This window comes from Ursus arctos, unplaced genomic scaffold, assembly GCF_023065955.2.
Source record: "Ursus arctos isolate Adak ecotype North America unplaced genomic scaffold, UrsArc2.0 scaffold_13, whole genome shotgun sequence".
In the NCBI taxonomy this organism is placed as follows: domain Eukaryota; kingdom Metazoa; phylum Chordata; class Mammalia; order Carnivora; family Ursidae; genus Ursus; species Ursus arctos.
Genome location: NW_026622797.1, coordinates 62,290,010 through 62,306,136, shown reverse-complemented (window position 1 = coordinate 62,306,136; position 16,127 = coordinate 62,290,010).

The following is a 16,127-nucleotide window of genomic DNA, read 5'->3' as shown; positions in this document are numbered from 1 at the left end:
GGCTAAATGTGTTTTTGCAAAACTTATTTTTGTGTGTGATTCTTCTTCTGTGATTAAAAAAAAATGTGGCAGGTGGTACTCTCTCATCATCTGATAGTTAGAGAAACTGAGGTACTCAGAAGATTAAGGAGCTTGCAGATGGTTTCACAGCAGGTAAAGGGTGGAGCCGAATCTCCTGCCTGTGGTGTAAGTGTCTGATCTGTTCCCAGGCAGTAACACATTGAACTTTAATTCAAGAAAATAAAATGGAAGGATATTCTAAGAAAAATTTAGCAAGCTCTCATACCTAGTTTCTCTTTTATTGTATTTCGTACATACATGTACTACTTGGCTGTATTTGCAATTTACATATTTGAACTGAAGATGACTTGCTGTCTCCAGGATCAGTGCATTTTGCCTAAACTGGACACATTTAAAAACAACAAAAACTAGAGCCAGATTCTGTGTGGCCTGACTCAGTTGTCTCCAGCAGGGTCAGTTTGGTGTTTTCTGATGTATTTATGATTGACTGTGAGGCTATGAATTAGAACACATGGGTTGAGATAGAGGTTTCTGTTAAGACATCTCAATTTTTATATAAATGCAAAACTATAAAAGACTTTATAGAAATTAAAATATATATTCTATAAATATTCAGCTCTGTTAAAATATATTTGCCTCGTTGATCTTGCAACTAAGAAACAATAATATAAATCAGCTAATGGGAAAATACAGAATGCTGTATTTGTGCCAAAAGCATGCTACTATCAACAGATGAAGATTTTAACACTAAGATCCTACACATGATAATAAATAGTAAGTAATCTAGAATACAGTTCCTCCTGTCCAATTATACAGACCTTTGACAAAATTTCTTTCCACAAAATATTTCAGCTTGACCTAGAAATTGTAAACACATCCAATTCTTACCAATAATTCATTTCAAATCAATAATTCATTTTAAATGGTTAGTTTAAAGATGTCAAAATTGGAAAGTTGCACAAATGTAACTTCATAATAAAATACGATTGTTTTCATTTTAGTAACAAAAGGCTAAGAAGGAGCAATCATCATTTAATAGTAATCTTTCACTTTCTAGTTCTTTCTTTGAGGTTTATAAATTACAAGTATTTTCTGTAGAAATGTCATCAGGGTCATTTAAGCAAGAAAATTAAATCAGATTTGCTTTTGAATTGACATTTTTTTTTAGCTTTTCTCGTGATGTTACATTTGTTTTTCTGAACTAAATTTATCAGCCTCTTAAATCTCTTATGACATGAAAAATAGCATCTTATTAATGGGATGTATTTGATAGAGTTGATTCATTTTTATATCATCTGTATGATAGAAAATATATTAAAATGTAAAAATATCTATAGTATAAAATATAAAAATATATTATTGAATCATAGTGTTAATATCATGGTTAAAAATGTTGCTATGTAATTCAGCTTTCTTAAGTGGAGTACTGGAGACATTTAAATCTGATTAGAACTTCTAAAATCTAATTTCTTATCTTACAAAGACTACTTTGTCTTGCTCATCATTTGGCAGACATTATTGCAAGTTAAGGGGATAATAGAGGTATTTAATAGTTACTGCAAGTATTATTTAAAATTCCACAGTTGCCATAAAAGCAGGTTTTTACATTTTACTTTGGTATTTTTCTATAGATTAAGAGGTATAATATTAAATTGAAGAAAAAATATTAGCATTGGAATACAATTTAACATTTGGCAAATATTTTGCAGATCTACTGTAAATTTATTAAAATAGTAACTGTGATATGAAATTGAAATAGGAAAATTGTGGTGAAAGGATCAAATCGAAGAAACCTAGAGTAAGAGATTAACTTTATGAATAATTTCTTAAACAAAGATGACATTATTAGTAACTAAACTTGTAATGAAATCTGTATGAAATAATTGGAAATAAAGTAAAACACATCATTATAAAAATAAATGCTGATTCAAATGTGGTTGCTAAAGAGCTTATTGGCATTATAGAGAAAACAAACCTGAATGAACAGCTCCAATTGTCATATCTATTCAGACATTTTGCAAAGTTTTGACATTGAAAAATTCACATTTTATAATAGAGGTGAACCTCAGTGCATAGGAAAAAAAATCATCGAGATTTTGTTTTTATTAGACACTATGACCATATATCTAAGAAGATTTTTTTATATTTGACATACATAAGAGAAATATCTAATTTTTTCTTTTGTCAACTTGCATTGCACAAAGAACATAATCAGTTTCACGTTCATCTCACGTGTGTGGCAGGCCTCACTAAAGACAGCTGCAGCTAGAAATAAGAGCTTTCCAGTATTTCTTGAAACAAAGCAAAGAAAGCTCAAAGCCTATGCAGAAATTGTGACATTTGCCTCAAGTTAATGACCTCACTCCCTATGTAGCTATAAATGATAATAACAATAACAAAAAGAGCATGACTCTCACAATGACATGCTTACATGCTTTTTCTGGAGGAAAAATATTGCAATTAAAATGAACTTTTATTTCAGAAATCAAGCAAAAGATGTACCAAAACAAATAAACAAGCAAGCAAAAACAAAAACCAAAATCTAACTTTTGGAAGTGTTCACTCAAATATTCAAAATATATTTGGGGCATTTCTGTTATTTCCTAAGACAGTTTTTACCTTTTTTCTTGTGTGATTTAGATGCAGGTTAAAAAAAAAATTAACAGCTTGAAGAGTGCTAATTAGAACCAATTATAATTTCATTGACCTGCCACGGCTCACTATGTCCTGGTGAAAAAAAAAAAAAGAGCATTTTGCTTTATGCACATGTCTGATTGGGGAAGCTTAATATTCAACACATGTGCATGAAGTAATCAATTAACTAGCAGTCTAAAGAGGACAATAATCTATGCAATTCCTTTTGTTAATTTCTAGTTAATTTGATTATTTAGAAATACAATCATATTTCAAATGGGACCACTTAATTCATCAAACTAGTGGCTATCTAACTAGTATATAAAATTGGTTTTCATGTCGATAAAAGGACAGAAAAAGCTTCTCTATAATTTATTCATTATGAAATCATAAAAAGGACTGCTGCAATGAAGAAAGTTCCTTTGAATCAATTCAGTTCTCTAGGAGAGTAATTCAATTTTAATGTAACCTACACTAGTTAACAAAAGGTATTTCACGAGCTTTGGTTAGAAATGCAATACAATAACCTAATATTACCTTACATCTAAGTTTAGCAACTACCATTTCATACAGTGCTAGATATTGTTTAAAAAGTTGTCTACTCCCATCTAGTGGTCATCTTGTTAAATGTCCTTTCAAAAATTCGCAGCGTGAATGGTCTGTATTAAGGCAAATGGAACTGCTGTTTTATTGTCAGAATTAAATAATTAATGCAGTTAACAACATCTGCATAGATTAAGTAATTCAGGCTCATGGGTTTTGTTGATAGCAGTAATTTTAAAAACAGCATAAAATGGTTTTAGCCTGATTTATGGAGCGTAGCTCATGCTGCCAGAGCTGCATGGAGCTCATTGACTGGAAAACTCCCAGGATCACTCAAGAGAATTGCCATAGTTCTATAGTCAACAATTTCTTATGAATATTTTATAAAAATGTCTATGTATAAAGAGAAGGGAAGTTCAAGCAATGAGGTCCTCTGTGTACAGCAGAATTCCAGAATATAAAAATAGATGATTGATCTCTTGAAATCTTTGTGAGAAAATTAAGACTGTCAGTTTTCAAAATAAGATGCACTTTAAAATTTTTATAATGTAATCTTGATTTTTTTCATACCAAAACGTAGACTCGAATAGCATTTGTTGTTTTAGTAATACCCACCTTTCCAAACAAAAGTGAAAGCTGAAAAGAAAGAAGCAAATTGCATTTTGTATTTTAGCAAAAGGAAGTTTATTTTTTCTTTTTGTTTTTGTTTTTCATCCTACACTGATGGAGCAGCATGTGGCTTGGGTGCTGGTATAATGGTGTATAGTCACACATATTGTATTAATTGCAGTGGGGTAGAGTTCAGCTACCTATAATTCTGAAGATGCCAAAAGACAATTCTGGAAATCTGCTTTAGCACGGGAGTGGGGATAGAAAGGATTGATACAGTGAGGAAAGATTGCTCTGTTTCAGCTGACAGGATCAAATCTTCTAGTGTCTATGCAATTTCTACATGATAGCTACTGAGAATCTAGGATTTCTATCTCTATTTAGAGAGACAGGAGAAACAAACATGCATCACTACTCCAAACAAAGGAATGGTTGAGTCATAATGCAGTGAAGGCGTTCAGAGGACAGAAACCACAGTGGTTGAGAAAGCTTCCTGGGAGTGGAAGGATTTGATCTGGGGCTTAAAGAATGAGTATTATTTGTGTAAGAACCCAAGCATAATGGCTTCAATAGCAACCAAAATGCAAAGTTTAAAGTAAATTAGATATGTTTGAGGAAGAGCTAGTAGATTATTCTCTTAAGAATGGAAAGAGTTCATGCCCCATGCCCGGGAACAGTGGGAGAAAGCGTTAGAATTCTAAGTCTCTTGGGACAGACTAGGAAGGGTCCTGAATGCTTTGTCACAGAAGAAAACTGAATAGGCTGAAGTTGGGTAAATGCTTTCCTTGGAGGGATAAAACTAAACGTGAGAAAGATACAATTTACACATCCTTGCAAGATGACTAGAAAGAGAAAATACTGGCAACATATTTACTCACATTAAAACCACGAGAGTTGTGCCAGTGGTTAGTTGATCAAGATTAATTGAAACCTTATATTATGGAATTCACTTCTTGATTTATTCATATATGCATCAAATATTTTTTAGCATCTACTATGTGTCAGGCACTGATACGAGTATTTACATAAGGTTTACAGTTAAGTGCTATTTAAAAAGATTTATGCTAGAAACATAATGCATATTAGTGGCAACATGCAGTGATTTTTCCCCCATTTCTGAAAGACAATGTAAATACTTAAATAAGTATTCTACAAGTTTTAAGATTGAATACAAAACCTAATTAAGATTTCTTTTATATAATTTATAAAATTATTTTTCTTTTTTCAATTTTGAGTTAGTTACCTGTTATATAGAACTACAACCAAACATAAATAAAACTAGAATGATTTTAAGGAACCAAGATAATAGAAAGAGCAATGATTTTAAATCACTTTGAAAGCAACTAAATTATCTCACAACTTGGGTAACTACTGTCAACCAGTGACTCCTGGCAGGGCAGCTAAGATGGATAAATCAAACTTGTTTTTTTAATTGTACAAATTGATTTGTTTTCACCTCTGTCTGTTTCAGATTGTTCCTCCACTGCCATATATATATTAAATATAATACAAGAAGTCTTTTTAAATATCACTTAACTGTCAATAAATACTCATGTACCTCACATATCAAAATGCATAAATATATGTAGAGACATAGATAAAAATAGATATGTATATAGGCATATAAATATCATTGAAATATATGTATAAATATATAAGGTGAATAAATATAATTTTAAAGCTGTATCCTTTAGAACTCAGACTGAGTTTTTTCAGTTCCCAGTTTCTAAAATGTAGTAATATAGAATTTTATCCTCATTAATAGATATACAAATGCATTCATAATGTAGTGAAAAATACTTCTTTGTGAATATTTAAGCAAATAAACATTTAGACAAATAAATGCATTAATTATATTTAAAGACACCATTCCATACAAAGTTAGGAGTTTTGAAGTCATACATATGTGTGTATATGTGTTGGTTGTTACGTTTCACAAGTCTGATTTCATGTTCTAAAATAGTCTACATTCTAGAAAGATATTAGAAACGGAGGGAAAATTACTTAAAACTTGAAAAAAAACTCTTTTACAAACGTATTTTGTAAAATAAAATATTAAGTAAGTTTCACCAGGATAATATTTTAAATCTTTTGGCTAAGTGATCTTACTAAGCTCCTAAAAGGCATGTTTTCTTTTGCTGATCAGTCAAAAGATACAGGATGATACAAGGACTTTGATGTGCTTTAATCAAGCTACATCAAGCCTGAAATCAACTCCGTCAAACAAAGAGATTTTTAAAAATTTTGTTTTCTTAGGACAAAAAGAAAGCATATGACTTTGGATTAAGGAAAAAAACAAAACAAAACCAAAACTGGAAAGTTTGCTTGTTTTAGACAGGTGAGTCAGAGAAGTGAGGTACCATGTGAATCATTCAGAGTGCTATTTTATTTAGCTGTTTTATTTCAAGCCTTAAGCCTCCCCCGCTTTTTTTTTTTAAATATCGTAGCCAAGAACAAAGGCGGTCAAGAGCAAAAGCAGTATAGTCATTAAGTAGTAATTGGTAGAGGAGGCTTTGGAGTTAAAATTAATAAAACCAGCATGATGTACATTAAGAATGTATAAATATTTAAGGAACTACAGCCTACTTGGAGATGTAAACCGATTAGGAAAACTACTTAATCCAGAGATGCAAATGTTTCAGGTAGATAAAATAAACACAGACCGCTTGTTGGAAATGTGATCAGTTTTCATTCTAGAAGTGCTTTATTTCGTTAAAATTTTAATTGTCAAAATAAAGCACTTTTGATGTTTTGTATAAAAGGTTTTATGTTGCATCTAATGCAATTTAGGAAACAGAACCACAAATAAAAATCCTTGCACGTATTTTTCTTTTTTTATCAGGACATGTACTATAGTTGCAGTTTTGGCTTTTCATCTTGAAAGTAAAGGGAAACTTTACAAGGAACCACAGACTCCTCCTTCCTCTTTGCTGATAATATTGATACATAAAAACTTGTTAACAGAAGTTATATATTTAAAGGTAAAATATTTATTCTTCATTTACAGCATTTCAAGTATTATATACAATAACTGAAAATAATTAATAAATGAAGTATTTGATGGAAATAGTTCTCCAAATAACTACTATTTAGTCCATTTTTCTCTCTCAAAAAATATCTAGTATAGAATTTTTTGATATAAGACACAATGGTTAATGTCAAATATCTAAATGAAAACTTAAAAACAGAACTATTCACCGAATGCTTGTAAATATGTGCTCATTTAGATTTATTTAGACAAAATAGTAATTTACTGATATTTTACAATTTTTATCTGAACCCTTTTGTATCACACAGCCTTGAATTTGACAATGCTTAGAATTAACAAGATAATATAAATTACATTCTTACATCAAAATACATGAATAAGAACATTGGAAAAATTATCTAGGATAAAACTAAATGTTCAAATACATGGAAATATTCTGGTGGATTAGCAATTTCATCACGTCACAGGATTAGTTAGCATTAGTTGTTCATTAGTGAACAGGTGTCTGTGTTGTATCACAATGCCTTAGCAGAGATCTATATGTATGGTATTTTTATCCTGAATTCCTGTGAAAATAAATTCATGCCAGTAGATTGCATCTATACTAGCACATACACCTCTACTCAGGCTAGTCCATTCAAGTCCCTATTTGCAAATTTAAATGTGTATTTGTAGAAACACCAAATAAATGTTTTGAACAGGGAAAAGGATGATAGGATAGACAATAATGGTAGACAAATAAATCAAAGCTTTCTTTTCCATTGACAGAGCACTGGGGAGCAGTGTTCCTAAATGGGGGTTGTAGTCAGAAGACTTTCTCCCTGATTGATATTAGGTACTATGTGGGTCAGCAAACAAGCCAAGACAATGATCCATCAAGAATACCTTGTCCCAAATATGTCAAATATTTAAGTTTTGTTTTTCTTGTTCGTGTGTTCCACATCTTCTCACTGGCCTACTTTTCTTACAAAAAAGAAAAACTGTCGTTCTATAGCATTAATTTTCAGCTCTCGGCAATACTCAATATTAGATTATTTTCTTGATATTATCTATTTCATCAAGGCTACATTCAGAACCCAAGTGGTTAATATAAAGAGAATTTTGAAGTTCTTTTTTTAAATAAAGCATTTTTTTATTTTTAAGGAGAAATTTATAAAGAGAATTATTAAAGCATTTTAGTTTTTCTAAAAAATGAAACATTTCAGTTTTTCTAAATTCTAAATTCTGCTCCTGTATCACATTGTGTATATCCTGATGAGTAAAATGTTGATGAAAGAATATATTACTTTTGTCTACATCCAGGCTAAGAAATACGTCAACTTAAGAGTGGTCATTTGCATTGTGCTTTTACACTTTTTCTTGTAAGTGGAGCAACAGATCTTTGTTGGCCTATCAACTTTGCCCAAATAGAAAAATCTGTAAATCATGCAAACATAAGAGCCTATATTGAATGTGTAATATATGTTAAAAAGAGAATCCCTGTTAATTCACACACAGTTTAGGCAAGCAAATCCTATCTGTCACTATCTAGTATATATTAGAGAAGTAAACTTAATTCTGTATTTTACACAAAAGGCAAATTCAGAAAGTCACGATTATCTCTAGCGTCCCAAGATAACATGTGTCCCACCAAGTTGCCTGAAGTTTACAAGCGTCTTTCCTTAGTTACAGTTGCATATAAAGCTCTTGGTGTAAGTTGCAGTTCTCATGTAATCTTCATGAAAACACTAGTAATGGGAGGCGCTTGCATATGTATTCAAAATAGGTAAACCTCCATAACATCCCCCGGTCAATACACTTTTGTCTCCGTAACATCCCTTCTTGTCTCCATGGATTTATACCAACTCAATCTACCGTCAGATACTTTTTCAAAAATTCTAAAACCTATACCTGACAGAGCAACAGGGTTAGAAAGCAGGAACTTGATAAACAGGCCTAATGCAGTACTCAGACGAGCCCTCCACCTTCTACCTAAGTGAGATGATTATCCGGATAATCCATTCAAAAATTCCACTTATGTAAAGTGCATAATTGTTTTTCATTCTTTATTATGTGGAAGAAGCATTGTCCCTCTATTGGTAGAGGAAAAATAGTAAACCGTAGTTCAGCTGCCATAGGAAAATGGCTGGAAGTTTTGTATGTTGTCTACCGTCATCACAGTTTACACTGTGGCGTAATTATCCCTTCTGGAATGATCAAAACTACAGCTGAGTTCTACTGAGCATTTATTATGTGACAATTCCAAAAATAGAAACTAATTCTCCTACTTCTATATGTTCTAGGGCTGAACTGTAAGAACAATAAAATATTTCAAAAACCTGTCGTTTTAGTTGCTTTAGTTTAAAGGCCTCAAATTAAGAAAAAGGCATTGCCATTTTGTGGTTTGCTCAAATTAATACATACATAATTTTGAATTATTGATACCAGAAATGTAACACTAATTAGAACACCCTATGAAGGATCTCCTTCTTTGGTATTCTGGAGTCACAATAATTTACTGACATTTTTAATGTTAAAAAGACTAAAAGTTTTTACTGAGATCACATAAGCCCTGGGAGATTCCAGGGAGACTAACTGTATGTACAAAGTAGGCTCTGAGGCCATGTCCAGGCACAGAGAATAGAACAAGGGAGTAAAAAGTTCTGATGTTAGGATATGACCTATGGACAACTAAACTAAGTGGCAAAGAAAACTAATATCACAAATTCTTCCTTCGCTATGAAATATGTTCAGCCAGAAAACTACACTGACCACAATTAGAACAGTCACCAAACAAAAATAGGAGGTGAAACCTGAGATGAGAGAGATTATTATTGTGATGAGATTTTATGAATGGGATACATCTTTCTTACTATACAGTTAATAGATTTTATCTAAATTTTGTAAATCAATATAAAGTACCATAAGCATATTTGATTATATTTAATACAATTAAATTATATTTAAAGAATTAAAATACTAAAATAAGAAAAATTAAAAATAATATAATTGCAAACTTAGACAAGTGAATCAAGTAAGAAAGTATGGGGAAATTAAATTATTTCATTTTTCAACATTGCCTAACAGAAAACCTATTATTGATACTCTGTAAATTTTGTAAACAAGGAATACATTTTAAACATGTTAATATGAAATTATTAAAAAACCATTAAAAGCTCTACAATAAAATTTAAATTTGACTAAAGCATCAGACTATATAATATGTGCTGTAAGATCTGGTATTAGGTAAGAGTAGCTTTTGTTTCCTTAACAAGAAAAAGGAAATGAAAGACTAGACACTAGATATTTTTGACACTTCTGAGGGAATTATCTACCAGACAGTGTATCAACAGAGATAAGTTAAGTGGTAGGGGATTATAGAATTCAGGTCAAGGTGGAAGTGACTGAGAAAATTCAAGGGACAAGGAAGAAGACATTTCTTTTTCATTTTATATGATAAAAGTAAATTCTGTAGCAATTTTTTGAAGTAAAGTTTCCTTATGGTATCCTGTCCAGCTGAAAAAAGGATAGCAGATGCGTGCACAAATGCATGTGCGCATGTGTGTCTGCCAGCGGCGTGAGGACGTGCAGCAGCGCGCAATCACATATAGCCTCTAGTGGTGACGGTCAGGTGGCAGGACTTGTTTGACAGCACCCTTCAGGGCATTGGGCAAAGGAAAATAATAAGCCTCTAAGAGTTTATATCCCTTTAGCAGTATTTGATTCGAATACAATAGAGAAGGAAAGTGACATCAGTGATAGAAACAGGTAATACTATGCCGGGACATGGAATGAGACACATCCATTTACTTCTGTAATGGTGCGTTTTGATAGAAAATAATCACGTTTGGGGCTAGGGAGCATAAAACATAGCCGCAGTAATAGTAATTAATAGCTACCAGTTTGACCACCATTTGACCACGCTGCATTGGTCTGTGTGAATGAATGAAATTGACAATAGGGTTTCACAGCTGTGCTTCCCCTAGCATGTCATGTAAGAATAATGGTCAGAAAGCATTTCTACCACATCTTTGCTGATGCACCAGCAATAACATCAGACGATGCAACAGGTGGATGTTGTACGGATCCTGACACGGTCTCTTAATAAACATGGGCAGGTTTCAGTGTTATATTTCAGTTTCCCTATCTGGAAATGGGATAATTTTAACATCATTTCTTCATGTCTATCAAATGAAATAATATATTGGAACTGTCCAGTGCTATCCATGGAATATAGTAAGCATGCTATAAATAGAAAAAGAAGGATAGTAAATGAAGAAAGAAGACTGGGATGTCAATAATAATAAATAGCCATTACACACACAACACAGTTTTACCTTTCTATTTCCAGAAGCTATTTCTAAAAGCCAAGACTCTTTGGGACATATATTATATTTGTGTGATCTAAACAAGCTACTTACTCATGCAAGATCTCAGTCTCCTTATCTTTGAAAGGGATAATAATGATAGTACCTAGCTCTTAGAGCTGTGAGGATTGCTTTACTAAGCACATGGAAAGTGCTTAGAGAGAGCCTGGCTAAATAAGCACCCCATAAATGGTACTTCTTGATACTCTTTGTAATATTTTCTCCCCCACCCCAAACCATTCGTTGAAAAGACTCAAACTAGCCCCTATAAGATGAAAAGGAAAAGAAAATGGCAAGAAGAGAAAGGTAAAGAAAACAAATAGATGGAAAATAGTATTTTGCTATTCTTCCAAATTTTGGATCCAGATCTCCCTTTCCTAACCTCACCAAATTATTTAAATAAAATACTAATAACTTCCGTAATGCTTATTGAGTTCTCATTGAGCATTTTGTTGAGCACTTTACTTGATGTATAGGATTCGATCCTTACAACACTAGAAGTAGGTATAGTAATTCCTCCAACACTGCAGAAGAGGAAATTGAAGCCAGGAGGTGTTAAGTAACTTGTCCAAGGTCACAGAACTAGTAAGTGAACAGAGCTGAAATTCAAAGATGGCTTCAATTAAACACACCTCGGTTTAAGCATGTATGCTCCTGTTCGGGCAATCCCAAAAGATCTCTAGTTTCCAAGTAAGGTTGAAAAAACAAATGCCCATTTTTCAGGTAGAGGCAATTTGGGAGCTGGATGAGCCTAACAAAGTGCCTGGCTTGCTCGTCCTCCCACTCATAAACCAACTATATAATTGGTTCTTAGCCATTAAGAGGTTTTAAGCTATCTAAAAATTGATGTGAATTCTTACAGAAGGGAGTTATAAATTTTTTCAGGTCTTTATTAGAGTGAATTAATCCTCAAATAAACACACAAATTTTATAGAAAGTTATCAAAAACCCCTAGAATTCCACAAGCATTGAATATATGTTCCATAACACTGTAATTATACACTTCAGTTAAGTTCTGAATAAGTAGCTTAGTATAATACTAGTATCTCATTCTTTTTTTTTTTTTTTCTTTTATAATCACTTTAAAAGGAGGTTCTGGATTTCTGGCTCTGAGCTAGAAGGCAGCTTAATTTGGCTAATCAAAACCATTTTATAAGAAAAGGTACAAAGAGGTCCACCTCCTAGAAGCCCAGAGATAGAGAAAGCACCCATCATTCACATGGCTAAAGACAGAAAGTGCCTAGTGATTTATTTTTTTCTGTTTTTCTTTTGTTTTTCACTTCCACCTTCTTTGAACCACTCTCAACACCATGCCATTGTATTCAGTTCACCACATCCATAGATTTGAGAGACTGTGAGAAATAGTCCCATGCTTTTCCCTCCCAACTCCCCATAACCATGTACCTTTGCATGCTATAACAAAACTTTACTCATATCACTCTAAGGTAAATACTATTTCTTAGGAGAATCGTCAGTAATTAAAATGATAAAAGCTTATATCTACCAAGCGCTCACTTGATGTCATATACCCCCCTAAAAATGTATCATCATCCCATTTCTTTTAAATGAGGTTAATTTTGGTATAATTTACACATAATAAAAATCACTTGTTTTAGGTATTCGGTTTAATGAGTTTTGTGAAATCACCACAATCAAGATCTAGACTATCACCCCAGAAATTCTCCTGTTCTCCTTTGTGCTTAGTTTTCTCCTCCTACCACAATGCCCTGTAAACACCAATTTGAAGTCTATCTTTGTTGATTTGCCTTACCCCTTTTTTAAAAGTGAGGAAACTCCTTTTCTGAAGGTCAGAAGTTAGTAAATGGCTAGTAAATGTCAGAACGCACATTCCTTTCCATATCTCTCTGACTCTGCAACTCTTACGCCTATCTATTTTATGCTTCTATATCTTCATACTGTAATTTTTCCCATAAACTCATTAATGATCTTAAAAAACCTCACTTACTATGCCTAGTTTACTTTTTTAATTAATGTAATCAATGTAGAACGTTATCTTGTAATAGTATGAGGTGTGTTAAAACATGATATTAAGGTATGGATATAAATCAGTTACCAATTGCTAAAATTATATTAAAAATAGAGAAAACATAATGCAAGCATCTCAACATGGCAGCATTATTTTTGAGATGGCAATTTGTGTTTTCTTCTGTATTTCCCCTTCATCCCTGTTCAAAGCAGAGATATTATAAGCAGACCCTTTGAAATTACATGCCTCAGGATGTTTTGCAGGAACCTTTAAAAACTGGAGACTCAGAAGAAATGATGCCATGTGTCCAGGTAGGAGAAAGAGAGATGTTTTTGCGGGCAAGATGAGCGAAGGGAGGACTTTTTCTATAGTGAGGAAAGAAACAAAAGTTAAGGAGTTCTAGAAGAGCTAGGATCTTTGTGTCACTTAGTGGCAGAGCTGAATTCATCAAGAAAGACAAAACATTCCAGTGCTGGGGTTTCCGATGACACCAAAGCATGGAAAGTGAAGTAACCACAATGCCAGATTATAATGGCCACATTATACAAGCTGAAAATTGATTTCTTACTGATAACCTGTGAACTGAAAAATAGACCTAACAAGTACTGGCATTAACTATGCATTGTGCATGCATTAATACATTTTATCCTCATAACCATAACCCTATTTCACAAATGAAAAAACAAAGACCAAAAAAAAAAAAGCTAAGTTCTTTGCTCAAGACCAGCCATATAAGTAACTAAGAGGCAGAAACATAATTTTTTTAAAGATTTTATTTATTTATTTGACAGAGAGAGACAGCCAGTGAAAGAGGGGACACAAGCAGGGGGAGTGGGCGAGGAAGATGCAGGCTCCCAGCAGAGGAGCCTGACGTGGGGCTCGATCCCAGAACGCCGGATCATGCCCTGAGCCGAAGGCAAACGCTTAATGACTGAGCCACCCAGGCACCCCCAGAAATATAATTTGAACCCAAACATACAGGATTCTCACCTGAAAGCTTGTGCTATACTGCCAAAGCTACCTAAATTTAGAGGCCTTGCTTTAAGCTGGGAGAAGGAGAGAAATAATATCGACAAATACTGAATTTTCAGACAATACACTAAGATTTAGGGTCAGATTTTTATTTTAGTGTATTAAAAGAATAGAAAAAAGTATTTTTTATATCACTGAGGGAGTAGACATAAATACGTTCCTAATACATTAGCAGTATGAAATTTGATATGCTTTTAAGGATCAGTTAAGCATTTCTGTGGAAGTTCCTATTGGTATTAAAAATTAATCACAAGACATTCTGTGTCCATGAATTGGAAGAATTAGTATTGTTAAGGTGTTTATACTATCTAAAGGATCTGCAGATTCAGTGCTATCTCCATCAAAATCCGAATTAAATGCTTTATAGAAATTGAAAAAACAATCCTAAAATTCATAGGGAACCACAAAAGATCTAATAGTCAAAGTGATCTTGAGAAGAACAAAACTAGAAGTATCACACTTTCTAATTTGGAAATATTACAAAGCTACAGTCATTTAAAAAGTATGGTACTGGTGTAAAGACAGACACAGACCAGTGGAACAAAACAGAGAGCCCAGAACTAAACCTACACATATATAGTCAACTGATCTTTGACCAGAGTGACAATAATACACAATGGGAAAAGGATAGTCTCTTCAACAAATGGTTTTGGGACAACTAGATATTCACACAGCAGGGGGACATGCAGTGGGAGACGGAGAAGCAGGCTCCCCACCAAGAAGGGGGCCTGACATGGGGCTTGATCCCAGACATTGAACTGACGAAGTCACCCAGGCACCCCTCATCTTTACGTTCTGCTCGATGGGACTATATAGAGAGAATGGAATCTTTGCATCCTTAAGATAGTGATTAACAGTGGCATTCAGGGTTCACCTTGCATAAGCCATCCTTTGGTACATACCCAAAAGAAACAAAACGAGTCTCTTGAAGGGATATCTGTCCTGTATTCATAACAGCATTAGTCTCAAGAGCCAAGAGGTATGGAAACAATGTAAATGTCCATCAGTGGATGAATAAAGAAAATGGCATATTATTCAGCCTTTAAAAAAGACTGTCATTTGCAGCAACATGGGTGAACCTCAAGGGTATTATACTAAGTGAAATATGCTAGACAGAGAAAGACAAGCACCATGTGGTATTAACTTATATGTTCATTTTCATTTCTGTCTTTGTCTCTCTCTCCTTTTATGTCCCCAGGATCCTAGACAGTACATAGATGCTCAGTGAGTATTTGTTGAAAACTTTACTGAACATAGCCTTTTCTTAATATTTTTTAAACATTTTTTTCTTTTTTACCTTTACCTTTATTGACAAAATTGTAACATATTCAAAGTGTACGACATGATGATTCTAGCAATATCAAAGAGGTAAACGTCGTGGAGGAAAAAACATCTTGAGAGAGTACTGCAAGTAGATGGGGAGGCCTTATTAATAATGTGACTGTGAGGAAAGATAATACAGCAAGTCTGATTGGACCATCTTTGAACGGCTACAGGGAAATCTGTGAACAGGTTTGATTCTTGGTCAGTCAAACCCCGGAAATGTGCCCCATAGACTGTTCTTCATTACCAATTGATGATGTTATTATGTACACTCAGAACGATGGGACATGCTTTACAGGTTTGTCGGGACTTATCCAGATTGTTTCGTGCAAACACCCAGACTGATGATATGCCTGACTTCATTGTGAGGGTCTTGAGTTTTGGTTACCATGCTATGTGAGCGGTCTTACATAAAAGCCCCAGACTTGGAGACTAAAACAGGCTTCCCTGGGCAGAGACACTTCACACATATCCTGGCTATGTTTGGAGAAAAATCACAGTGTTTTGAAAATTCTCCTGTAGATTAAGGTTGGGCACTGGTGGGTGGGCCCATATCCAGCTCACACTATCTTCTTTGAGAAGCGATTATTACCTGCAGTTCTTCATGGCATTCTGGGTCTACACTCCATGTCAATTTGAAGTG